The 12,135-nt window shown below is 41.0% G+C and overlaps 1 long non-coding RNA gene and 1 pseudogene across 1 annotated transcript; one reads left to right on the top strand and one right to left on the bottom strand.

The window, feature by feature from the left end:
* The first annotated feature begins 2,560 nt into the window (after positions 1-2,560).
* On the top strand, positions 2,561-4,524 carry LOC148035289 (uncharacterized). The gene is made up of 3 exons (XR_015691231.1): positions 2,561-2,700; positions 3,429-3,858; positions 4,174-4,524. It is a non-coding gene; the product is annotated as an uncharacterized LOC148035289 (long non-coding RNA).
* A 5,417-nt stretch (positions 4,525-9,941) lies between these two features.
* On the bottom strand, positions 9,942-11,919 carry LOC148035288 (uncharacterized; annotated as a pseudogene).
* Positions 11,920-12,135: the final 216 nt, after the last annotated feature.

Below are 12,135 nucleotides of genomic sequence, written 5' to 3'. Positions count from 1 at the left end.
AGAGAGAGAGAGAGAGAGAGAGAGAGAGAGAGAGAGAGAAAGCTTGGAGGAAATTGTGAGGTAGATGGCTGCCTCTTATGTATGCTCCTGGGATCAAGAGGCATGGAGCTCAAATATTTGCTACATAGGATTGGTGGAGCCTAGGAGCTCATCGAATCACCTAGACCATGACTTGGTGAGTATCTCTTGATTTGTCTACTTCTCATTGTCTGTTTCAATAGTTAGGCTAGATTAAGAATTAGCTTTCTTGGTTATGGTAGTTTGGACATAGGCTAGGCTAGGAAACTCGTAGGGTGACTGACTATAAGAGATCGAAGGGATCAAGAGTATGTGAAACAATACACATACATCTGTCTAGGTGTGACATGACTGTAGTAGAAAGCTACATCTCTTTTATCTTCCTCCCACTAGATAGATTAAAAAAACAAACTTTCATTTAGCGATATGAGTCAGTTTTCCATTACCATTGGTATATGTACCTTTAGACTAAGACCTACACACACACACACACACACACACACACACACACACGTGTATATATCTAAGTTTTCCATTACCATTGGTATATGTATCTTTAGACTAAGACCTATACAGAAATGCGCACGTGCACACACATACACACGTGTGTATATTTAGAGACACAAAGTATGTGTGTGTGCACAAACTCTGCGCGTGCACCTACAACTCAATGCACACATAGGTCTACTAATGAAGAAATTGAATCTCAACTCCAAGTTGCTAAATTGGCATACACATAGCCTATGCATGTATGCAAAGCATGATTAAGGTATACCCCCTTCACATTGTGTTTGCAAAAGAAAGAATTTCTAAAGTTCAAGCTAATGTTGCCCAACTAGCTTCATGATGACAAAAGAAGATACAATTTGTATAAATTGTTTGACTCACGCAAATCTATATTCATCATATTAGAATTTGCATCATAGCTACAAGTAGCTTTTAAAAAATAAATATTTATATCCAAAGTGCGAAGAGTGTTGTTTGTTATGCACGAAGCATGCTGTTTGTTTTCTTTTGCTTCCTTTTGCTCATAAAAATATATGAAGCAAGGGTGGTGCAGCCTTATGAGCTTTAGGCCAACTAGTGGGCTTGGTTGGCAATGTTGATTATGCCAACTAGTACATGTAATTCAACTCAATACTACCTCCCAAATTATGAGTGGAGGGCTTTTCTATTTGCTACTAAGGATGTTTTTTGTGACATGGAATTGATCTTTGAAGAGTGGCTACACCTTTTTGACAAAGGACCATTGTGAGTAAAGACAAGTTGTCTTGTGGTAGTAGGACAACTTTGACTCATTTGTTGTAAAATTCATTTCTATGCTTGTTGTGAGGTCACTCTGTAGTAATATATGATTATCAATGTTCTCGTTTTACGAAAATTTTCACTTTTTAGGCTCAAAGAAGGGTCTTTGGACAACTTGGACAAAAAGTAGGATCATTTTTGAACAAGCAAAATCATATAGACCAATTTAATATTTTGGCATGAAATTTGAGTTTTGATTGCCTAAAATAACATTTTTAGTACAAGAAAAGCATGTTTATCTAGAGCCATATGCAAAAATATATATAATAACATGTGATAAGGTACCTCTCAAGTTGAGGACCTTGTAGTTGAATCAAGATCAAATTTTTGAGAGTGAAATGCTACTCTCGAGGCTCATTAATTTGCAGGGTTGGCATGATTAGACTCTGTTTTCATAATATTCACAATTCCATAAATTGTAACATTATTCGATCCCGTAAACAAAAATAGGATTATGGCTCTATCCCTTCGTTGGAGAATTCTCGTTAATGATAAGCCTCTAGAATGCTTGCTTTTAAGTGCAAGCATTTTAATCTATTTTTGTGACATAGTAAGAAAATAGGGTTATGGTTCTATCCCTTGGTTCGAGAATTCTCTTTAATGATAAGCCTCTAGAATGCTTGCTTTTAAGTGCAAGCATTTTAATCTATTTTTGTGACATAATCTTACTATGCCCCCATGGCATATGAGGATAAGTTCAAGCTCAATTGGTAGCTATTGAATGTTTTAATCATGCCAACAATAGTAGCATTATGCAACTACGAAGCAAAATTGTAAGCTTTTATATAGGTTAATCAACATCATGATAAGGTTGCCACACTTATTAAATTGCTTATTTAAGGTGCGTTTACAACTATACGTAGATGCAAGCATGCGGGCGCACACACAAACACGCATTGCCCCTCAACGTACACAGCCTACAAATTATTGAGCCTCGAGAGCTGTATTTTGAGAATGCATTGTAATTTATCAGCAAAGGTAGTAAAGATTTAAAGAATATTTGAAGCATTGAGAAGAGCCTTCGTAAGGGCTCAGTCCAAAAATTCACGAAGATGCGGACCCGAAGTAGGAGCCTGCAATCATCGTGGTAAATGTCATGTGTGTTCGACTCTGGGAGTTAGCACGACAAGCCATCTCTTTACGATCATTGGCCGGTCGACCTTCATCCCTCGTAAGGACGAGTCATAGAAAATCGAGGTCGGGGCTCAAGTTATATGTAGCTTTTCACGTCCCTAGCATATGATGTTTTCGGCTTACGGGATTATGCCTGCTCTAGCTTTTCTTCCTTCCTCATCTCTCGCCTTCGTCTCTTTTCCCCGCCTTCGTCTCCTTCCCTCTCGTCGCCGTCCGTGCCTCACATCGTCGCACTAGCTCCAGGTAAACCCCTCTCTCTCTCTCTCTCTCTGGTCTACCCTCCCGAGTCCCCTGTCTCAAGGCCCTGCCCTTCCCGCACCTCTCATCACCTCCGCCACCCAACACCCTCCTTCCATCCCCGCACCCTCTTTTCAAGATTGCTGCTCCCACTTTCCTCAACTCTTCTTCTTCTTCCTCTTCTTTTCTGGGATAGGTAACAGATTCCATACCCTTGCTTGAAGTCCTTTGTTTCTGCATTTCTTAGCTCACCTACCCCCCTAACCCCAAACACCCCCCCCCCCCCCCCCAAAAAAGAAATTTCATGCTTTGCAAGATATGCCGTTGAATTATTTTTCTGTGTTCTTGCGGCTCCAATCAACCGCTGGTGACTGTATGCAGAAATGCCCACTTCGCAAGATACGCATGCATCAAGCTATGTGTGTTCTTGGGGTTCAAATTACTAAGCTCAAACTATATGAAAGCTCTACACATAGATCAAGCTGTGTGTATTCTTGCGCTTCAAACTAAGTGCAAACAATATGAAAGCTCTATTCATAGATCAAGCCATAGCTTGATCACACACTCACTCACTCAGACTTTCTAAACTCAGATAAACGCCATGATATTTTGCAAGGGAGCTACCACACTCCTACTGAAATTTTTTGTTAATGAAACAGGGAAACAGGCTAAACTTGAAAACTTATTTTTATGTGCTCCTTGCCTCTTGACTTATTCCCTGTCATCTTGTGCAGAATAACTTTTCAGTCTCAAACTGTCCCAGAAAATGGGTCACCTGCATGATGGAACACTTGATCAAGGCGATCGACAAACCAATGAAGTGCAACTGAATCAAGATGATATTCGTTATCATGCGATGAAGAAAGATGCCACTGACGTGGATGGCAGGGTGAAGGAATTTTCTGTGGAGGAGCTGTTTGCATCGACAGAAGTACCCACATGGTGGCGGCAGATAACGGCCAAGGGGATGATCCTATGCATTGCACTTGGACTGTTATTTTCTGTCATCACTATGAAATTAAGCAGGGCTGCTTGAATTCTTTTTCATGAAGACATTCACCACTCTTTTGTCCAAAGCAGGAATTGTGCATCAGCCATTTACCAGGCAAGAAAATACCTTCATCCAGACTTGTGTGGTTGCCTGCTATGGTCTCACGTTTAGTGGTAAGTCTCCTCTTGTATAGCTCCTGTTGATCCTGTCGTCAGTTTTGATTTCTCATGCTTGTATGGTTCTGCCATTCCTGAGATTTGCATTTTGGAAGGTTAAGCAAGAGGAAATGCTGCTGTTTTGTATTTTTTAAGATCAACTGTTGCTGCTGATATTGTCCCAGGGCTTTCTCCAGTTAGTTACGCACCTGTATCAGCCTCATGTGCGAGTCCTCAGTAGTTATGGTCTCACTGATGTTGGTGAAGCGTGGTAGATTGGTTAAGTTACATGCCTTCCATGTCTCAGACATCATGCCCCTCCATTGTTTTCAGGAGGATTTGGAAGCTACCTTATTGCAATGGATCAGAAGACATATGATGCAGTTCATACAAGTGGGAGCACTAATGACAATGCTGCAGCTGTCAAAAACCCTCACTTAGGATGGATAATTCCGTACATGTTTGCCGTTGGTTTTCTTGGTCTCTTTGCAGTTGTTCCTCTTCGCAAGGTACACCATTTGATCTTAAGAATAGTGATGTAACTAAGAGACAAAACAAATCCCTCATGGACATGGCATGATGCATGATTAAGAGTTAAGCTTTGCCACATGGTTTTTGGCTTGAAGCTATTTTATGTGCAGCCTACATCCTTACTAATCTTAATTGGAGCTCAAGCATTTGTGTCAACACACATTTTGAACCATGAACACAATAATGTGCATTAATCGTTATAAGACAAATTAAATATCAAGTACTACATAGAGTCACATTAATTTTCGACCATACATGAAGTATAATATCAACTACTATAATGTGCCTATACAAGACAATTGTAATGATGATACTTAATTTGACTTATAGAAGAAAATTATGATGTTTCTTAATTCTGTCACAACTAGAGTCCACCATTTAGAGTTGAAAAGATCAAGGTTCAATACAAATTATAACAACACATAAATAAATAAAATATAGGATACATGATGCTTATATCAACCTTGCTCAAACATTATAACAGAAATATGAAATAGAATTGTAATAGAAAGGGTGAAGGCATTGATATGAAATAGAATATGTAACATTGAGATTAGAAATGCACGATTCATCTCTATGTTCCATTTGGAGAGAGGGAGGACCTGTCCTATGCTTGGATAGATTGTGCACTTTGGGAGGTGTACCTTTTCAAAAGAAGAGCACATGTCATGAACTAATAGAATAAATCCCATGAGCATGCAAAAACCTCCATGACCACATAACCAAAATAGAAAGTTAAAATAAACCAAAATTACGTTTAGGTGCACTGGCCTTTACTCCCAATGTTGCATAAATCTTGGAGTAAGTTCCACCTAAATCCTCTATTACAATGATCAATTTTGAAATAGAATCTATCTTTCCATCTATCAATCAAGTTTTTGGTTCACACACACACACACACACACACACACACATGCACACACACACACACAAACACAAATAGAGGATAGCAAAGAGATAGTAGTGTACTTCTATCTTTGATCCCATGCAAGCTATCTCATTGTTTTAGATGCCAGCATGCAATTGCTTGTCCTATTTCTAATCAATCTCCACTTGTTCGATGATGACCTTAGTAGTGCTCACTGATCATGCTAGTTGTACGTGCATGAATACAATGGACCCCCAACTTCTAATCTCGTATTTGATCAACTTGCAATTGAACTTGATGTTTAATTTCTTGGATTGCTCTCCACTTTTGTTGCATGTGTCCACCAATGGTGTGTAGGAGCTCCCTACCCATTTCTATGGACAAAAGCCATTTTGATGGGCCTACTCCCATTTGCATGTCCATTCGCAAGCTGGTGTGTAACTAGCCTTATTAGAATGGCTTCACATCTATCTAGACATATTGAGGATAGAGGGTAATTTGGTGATGTGTCGCATGCACATTGGCACAAAAAAATTATCCTGCAAATTCAAAAATTTTGTTTTGCAAACAACCCTCACCCATCTCTCCATTTACAATAGTGGATGCTTTGAAAAAAAGGGTTTGAAATCTTGAGCTTGCCTTATTAGAGCAACCAACCAATCACTTTCCAATACGTAAGTGAGAATTCGTTGGATTACTCTTGTGTGTGTGTGTGTGTGTGTGTGATTAGAAAATGAGAATCAATGGACCTATTCTCATGGGGATCGCCAAGGGAAATTGTTTCCAAAAGCAATTTATGTTCATAGGGGGGTTTCTTAAAAACCTCATTCAAATTATTAACATGGAAAAATAAGTGCCTATATTTATTATTGAAAAAGTGGAAAGGAATAGCTTAGTATATCTCTACTTGTCGTTTCTTTTCTCTCCATCATTTGAGGTTGTAGAAGTTCCAATCCTTGAAAGAAAACCTAGGTGTAGTGTAACCTCACCTTTGAATTTTGGAAAATCACAAAGTGCCAAAAATTGCAAAAATCCAAGGGATTTTAGTGTTCAATTTGAGATTTATGTTGATTTTTCGCGTAAATACCTCTAAACTTCCTAATATAAAGGTATTTTCATTTTTGAATTTTTTCGTTTTCGTCAAGCAAGTGCACAATGCACTCTTGTGTGGATGAATGCATTTTCATCAAATAAACATGTCTAACTCAATGGAAAAATGAAAGCATTGTAGAAAGACATTTCTTACATCCATGTATGATAATTTCTACAATTTTGAAGATGTTATGATAGAAAATGGTTAGAGGTTCATGTTTTCTAGCCCTAATATGATGCATCAATGCTTAGGGGGGATTCATTTTGTAGGATGTATGCTAATCACAAATATTGTGCTTGGTTAAATGCATCAATGATGCTAACAATGCAATTTAGTGCAAATGAAAAACATACCCATGAAAATGTTGAAATTAACAAGTGCAATGAGAAGGCAATGAAAAAATATACTTGTGGAAATGCTAAAAAATGCTTGTCTTATGCCAATGTAACAATGATTCAAACAATGCGGTTTAGTGCAATGAAAAAATATACCTATGGAATTGTTGAAACTGATGGACCCTACTTGGCTTTGGAAAGAGGGCACATGCTATTTAGAAAATCTCATGCAATGAAATATAAGTTTACATGATTGGATTCCAAATTAGAATGTCATGCTAAATTTGGTGGATGCTATATAAAATGAAAAGTACATGTAGTTACGACAAGCTACCTACATATGCCAATGTCTCTACTATAGTTGACATTTTAAATGACATGTCAATTTTATGTGTAAAGAATGGGATTAGAGGGTCTTACACGGGGTTAGCACATGCAAATACCTAGTTACACTGATGGGGTATTTAAGGTGTACAAGGACCTGATTAGGGTACCATTTTGAAAAATACAAATCTGTCTCCTCACCTTCACCTTCAGCTCCCATGGCTTCCTCTCTCTCTCTCTCCCCTCTTTCTCTCTCTTTTCCTGTCTTTCTCTCTCTTCTCCTAGTCTTTCTCTCTCCTCTACTCTCTTCTTCTCTCTCTTCTGCAGTCTTCTTCCTTCTCTCCTTCTCTCTCTCTCTTTTAGTTAGATTAGTTAGGCATCCTTCATTACAGTTGGTATCAGAGCTTAGTTTTTAGATCTTTCCTTTCCCTCAAATCTAGTCTCATTTTCCAACAATAAACCCTACTTTTTAGGTACACAGGCAGAGATGGTAGCTTTCTTGGAAGACACACAGGAGCTATGGTAAGAGCCTTGGCCAAATCTGAAGGCAAGGAGACAAAAATGGCAACTCATTTTCAACTTTGAGACCTGCAGGGTGATGAAGAAGGATGCTGTGAAGTGGACCTGCAGGGAGATGAGCTTTCATCTGATGGTGTATCAACTTTAGATGATGTATGCATAGAACTTCCTCCAGAGTCACGAACAAGACTACTGTGTATGGGCCCTGCCTCATTACCATTCGTACAAAGCCCTTGTACATTGCCATGGGACCCTCTGCCTTCACTGTTTTGATGGCACAATCCAATGCACCAGAGTGTATTAGCCATGGGAGAGAACCCGAAACATGGAATGCCTTTCTCCCTCACAAAGCGGCTATCAGTGGTAGCAGGAAAAATCTCGAGCTCCCTTAGTTCACCTCCAGCCCTCAGGACAGCCTCTTTCAACAGGTGCCACCATGGATTTGACTCATTTGCAGTACTGATGAGAGGGATATCCTGACTAGATAGTAACGACTTCTTCTGAGTGAACCTATAAGACAAGTTCCTCTAGGCAGGTGCCCATTCATACTCCACCCTCACATGCAATGCTACTAGATTAGCAAAAGGAGAGACTCGCATATCAAGCCTGCCTCTGCTTCAGATGGTTGCATGTTCATGAAAAATCCAGTGGGAGAAGGTGTGCTGGCCTTCAGGTACACAGGATTGATGGATGTAACCTCTCCTTCTTCGTTCTCATCATCCAGCACCTTCGTCGAGGCCCTGATCTTCTCAAGGTAAGCTTTGGCGACTCGCAACCGTCTGTCATCAGCGGTCTCATTATCTTCACTCTCTCCCTCTTTTTCCCCTGCTTCTTCATCTCCCGCCCCCAAGGCTTCATTCTCCTCATCATCGTCGTTGCTGAGAAGCTCCTCGTCTTGGACGAAATCGTCTTCTTCCTCCAGCGACTTCTTCTTTGGCTTCTGCTTCTCAACTGGTTGAGAAGGCCCATGGGAAGGACGATGGCTTCGTCTCTTTGGCATAGCTACAGAACTGTAGAGGAAAAGGGAGAAAGAGGTGGAAGGCTTAGAAAGGTTTACAAAGGCCTGGAGCTCCTGTTGCTTTGATGACGGACCACCAGGGCATTCGCTCACCATTGAAGACACGGTAATGCGATCCAGACGATGCTAAGGGCTTCGTCTCTTCGGCATAGCTGCAGAACTGCAAATTCCAGTGCATCACCTTGAATATAACATCGCTGGACTAGTAGTCCTATGGGTCAAGGGAAACCGGAAAAGAAGGCCGGTGCTATCATGCGCAGCATATCCAAGAATGGAGACCTCGGCTATGGCAGCAGTGAGAGGTAGACTTCCTCGGCTGTCCAAAAGCTCGCTTCTGCTTTCTTGTACATCTCCCAGACAGTGGGATACTTGATGGGGAACATACAGAACCTCTACGGGTTCTAAGTAAGGAGGGGCTCTGACTTCTGCAACAATCAAAGGTTTTACTGTGTTTGCTACAGAAGCTTTGCTGGCAGACCACATGGAAAAGCAGTTTTTGATCAAAGTTTTGTAATTCAAGGCTTTGGGAATGTTGGCTCATGGACTGCTTAGTTACTCTTTGAGTGAGGAGCTAATATCATAGCTGTTAGTGATATAACTGGAGCAGTGAAGAAAAGCAAAGGGCTGGACATTCCTGCCTTGCAAAAATATGGAGGAATCATAAAGGTTTCACTGGTGGAGATGAGATGTTACGCGAGCGGTGATCGAGAACAAGCCTCACTCACAACCCGATAACGAGATGTTAAGGAGTGCCGGTTGGGTAATTGACTTTGTCAGATGCACAACACAACTTGAAAAATTCAAATATTCGACAATACACCACGAACCGCACATGAAAACAAAATAATACACAATGAAAATATCAAAATTTCGACAACACATCAAGTGAAATATATTCTCATACCTTAACAACCTTGAGCCGATGCTCGACACCTCAAAGTCTAACTTCTTCAACTTTGAAAATAGCATGTCTCCTCTCGCATGCGACCCTCCTCTCACATCTCTCACAAGATGACAAGAAGACTCTAAGGGGAAGGCCCCTAACTCTCTACTCTTCTCTCCTTTTATAGTTTTTTACATCCTCACTTACGTTGAATATGCTTTTGCTTTTCAAAAAGCCTTGAGCTTTCTATGCCTTAAGCTTTCTCATCGTTTAAGCTTTTCAATAAGCTTTGAACCTTTAATATAGCTGCTTTGCGTTTCGTAAACGCAGCTACCCTGCCTCGTCCTTTGCAAAGCTTTGTCTTCATCTTTTTCTTCAGCTGTCATCTTCTGCGCCGTCTTCTTTCTGTCGTCTCGCTCTCTCATGATTTCAGCTTGTTGTCATTTCCTCTTGTGCAACCACTATCTCTATCACCTTCTTCATTTTCGCGTCTCTTTTTCACTAAGCACACGCCCTTCGCTGCTGAAGCTCCGATTCTGTACACCTCCTATGCGAGAAAAGGGAAAGTGCTTGCATCCAAGCCTCACACAGACTAATCGCATCGCCATCATTGAAGACTTGTCGGATGTTCTTGTTGAATGTTCGATGGAAAGAAAGAAGATGAGATGGAAGACAAACAGAACCTTTGCTTTCGGGAGGAGCAACCAATTACCGATAGCAAGAGCAGCTACTATACCTGCATACAATGCAACATTGCTAGTTGATGATGACTCAGGGACTGAAGTTGGGCCAGATGAGTCAGGAGTTGCAAAAGTTGCTTCCTCATGTTTCATTGCCTGTCTGGCCTTCTCCAGTGAAACGTCCTCCAAACAGAAGTCGTATTGCTACTCTGCAAAGCTTCTTGGCTACCCCTTCTTTGAACCTCGCACAAAGTCAGGGTCAGTCTCCCGTCCCTTCTGCAGCAGGTTGCCGATCGCTGGTTGATGATCCTTTCAGCTTGCTCATGGTCTTCTTCTCATCTTAGTCTTTGTCACTTCGTACGTTGATGTTGCACACTTGGCCTTCATCACTTTGATAGTTTACTTCTTCATCTCCTGCCTTTCTTCACACCAGCATCCTCATCCTCCCAGCAGCCATCGCCTTCGACTATCTTCTTTGTTGCAAGTCTTTGTCTTCATCTGCATCTTTGTCACCTTCTGTCGTATTTGCCATCGCTCCAAGCACTGTCCGAGAAGGTGATCAATCATCGAAACGTCCTCTAGCACTGAAACGTCCTTCCATATGAAACAGAAGATGTATTTCTTCTGCTTTGCTCCCCTTCATCACCTACAGCAGCTCTAGATATTCTCCATTGTCATCTCATCTTCGTCTCTGTGTCTTCATCTTCCCATAAAGCTCTCCCTTTGGTTTCTCTACAACATCGTCGCCCCCCCTCTCTATGCCATCCGTTGTAGTCCTTTCTCTCCACCCGTTCACGTTCTTCATTACGTCGCTTTCTGCAATAGCTTTTTTGTCCACTGAACTCGGCACTTCTCTGGAGCAATGTCAAATGATAATTGTGTTGTCGTCTTCTATGGCTACTTCGATCTTCATCGCCATTTGATGCCAAAATTGATGATTCCTCCACCCTTCACCCTCAGCTGCAACTTCTTCTTCATCACCCTACGTAGCTTCATCATGAAGTCAAATTGCAGCAATTAGTTTGAGTCTGTGGCTTGACTTCTACCATGAACCCTAGCAAGAGGATGAGCTCGCCAATTCATCATCTTCATCATGGTCTTGTCTACTGCATCACCGGTCTTCGTCATCATCTGAGCACAGTTTTGGCTTCTACGCATCTCCTCCCCTCAGCTACATCGACTAAAATTCTTAGATGCATCCCGTTCTCCGCTCCCTCAGCATTGCACTTACATGTCACAGTATGACCCTTATTTCCTAGTTCATGCAAAACCAAGTTCTTCTCATTTTCTGTTCTTGAATCTTTCTCCTCATGATGTTCCTCCACAAGCCCATCTACACCAGTTCGCCTTGATGATGGCTTCGTATAATACACACCTCCAGGCCCTCCATATGTGACTGACGAATAACTGTAGCTTTGCGTGAAATTCCTGGATGGTTCAGAAAAATGATCAAGCCTGAAGAGAGAATTCCCACCCCTAGTATGACCTGAAGATAAAGGAACAAAATCATCATCATGATTTTCCACAACAGGGTTGCAGTTGGTGTCAGAAACTCAGCCATTTGACTGCTCTTGATCATCATTCATCTCCTCAATTGCAGGACCTCTGTGGTCTCCCTGTTGACCAGCTTGTCTTCCATGCAGACAAGGCATCCCTACATGACCTTTAAATGGTTTAAAGAAACTGTCTGTCTGGAAAAAACTCCCAAAAGGCCGGGTAAAGAATGGTGGATTGTCAAAAGAATCTTGATAAAAAAATCAGAGATGAGACTATTTCTGCCTCCAAATCCAAATCCTGCAAAAGGATCATGAGATCCTAGCTGCCGCATGTTTCCATTCATATTCTACATCTTCAAATAAGGACGAATACCAAAAGAGGGCCGATAACCTACAACCTGTCCCATATTTTGACATGGTTCTTATTAACCATCTCCTGCTTGAATGTAAAATTCTTCTCTTAGATCAGAGGTTCAAGCTTATGTTGACTTCTCTCTTGATTCTTCAAAGTTTGGGTTTTTTTCATATGCACCTGGTTTTTCATGCAA

Source organism: Lygodium microphyllum, chromosome 6 (genome assembly GCF_053477565.2).
Source record: "Lygodium microphyllum isolate KBCC chromosome 6, Lygodium_microphyllum_v1.1.10, whole genome shotgun sequence".
NCBI lineage: Eukaryota > Viridiplantae > Streptophyta > Polypodiopsida > Schizaeales > Lygodiaceae > Lygodium > Lygodium microphyllum.
This window is presented reverse-complemented; position numbering and strand designations above follow the sequence as displayed.